At 49.0% G+C, this 1,362-nt stretch overlaps 1 pseudogene; it reads right to left on the bottom strand.

The window, feature by feature from the left end:
- Positions 1-886: 886 nt before the first annotated feature.
- On the bottom strand, positions 887-1,003 carry LOC149359556 (U4 spliceosomal RNA; annotated as a pseudogene).
- Between the last annotated feature and the right edge of the window lie 359 nt (positions 1,004-1,362).

Here is a 1,362-nt window from a genome sequence, read left to right as displayed (position 1 = left end):
TCGACGTTGGTACTTGCGGCTGCAAGCCAGGCTAATTGTCGTTCTTGAGGCCCGTAAAAATTATTTAGACGGAAAAGCCGCTGCGGTTGCTCAGTGGTTATGGTGTTCCGCTGCTGACCCGAAAGACGCGGGCTCGATCCCGGCTGCGGCGGTCGGTGGACGCGAAATGCTATAGGGACCTGTGTACTGTGCGATGTCAGTGCACGTTAGATGACCCTATGTGGTCAAAATTATCCGGAGACCTCCACTACGGTGTCCCTCTTACCCTGAGTCGCTTCTGGACGTTAAACACCTTACAACCAGACCTGTTTAAACTGAAAAACAATATTTATGAGAAGAAATGGCTAGCGACGTCTGATAGGGTTAACATTCTCAGTCGGTGTTAAGAGACAGCTGCGGCGGACAGCTGCCTCATAGACGCCGGGGAAATGGGAGGCGTATAGTTTAAATGCCGCTAAATGCGACTGACGAACATCCTGTGCGATATTGTTTTTCCAGTTATTTCCATCGTTCATTCCTCTTTCCCCTCTCCACCGTGACTGACGACCAATATCTGGCCGATGTGTGCGCATAGCATCCAGTCGTGTGTAAGGTATTTCGCGAAACATACGCCGTCATAAAACGCCGGTTCTTCGGTGCTGTGGAGCGGTTTATGTGGTAAGTGATATACTCTGAATGCTCGCTTCCAGTTCTCTTGTGTGGCATTTCGAACGCTGTGTAGGGTTTGAAAGGCGCGTTAGAAGCGAGAAATATTGAAAACAAACCCATGATAGAGCCCGTTTTTTCTACCAAAAATTCAAAGAAATGCATGGCTCAGATGGGATCCCCCCCCCCCCCCCTTCCCCCCGCCTCAATCGACCCCTCCAAGAGCAGCCCATAAATCCGCCCCTGAGAAGGGTGTGTCAGTAATAACGAAAATGAGCTTTTACGCAGATCTTCAACTAGCAATAGTCGCTCCTCAGTCGAGCGTTCATTGGATGCTACACTGCCTCTGCGCAAAGCTGACTACAGCACTTACCCCAGGCTGCTTAAAGAGCTAAAATTACAACAAACGGCGTATCAGCAGTTATTTTGCCGTTTTCTTGTGCCTCATGTGACTTGAAAGTAAATTACACTTCACACCCATCGTTCGGTTGATGTAACCGAAACAGCGTCGAGAAGAAATTTAATTATAAATTATTTAGCGGTCGGTGTACACCAGTGTATAGCGCTTCGTTTGGAAGACGAAACACAAAAGCAAAATTTTAGTGTCTATAGACCTTTGAACGCTCTCGACGCGTTGCTGGCAACTGTGACGGCGAGGCCCGGAAAAAGCAGTGGAACTCCGAACCTCCGACGGCGCGCACTTTCCTCGCTGCAGTT

The sequence above is a fragment of the Amblyomma mixtum genome, chromosome 2 (assembly GCF_055824585.1).
Source record: "Amblyomma mixtum isolate Tamu chromosome 2, ASM5582458v1, whole genome shotgun sequence".
Lineage (NCBI taxonomy): Eukaryota > Metazoa > Arthropoda > Arachnida > Ixodida > Ixodidae > Amblyomma > Amblyomma mixtum.
This window is presented reverse-complemented; position numbering and strand designations above follow the sequence as displayed.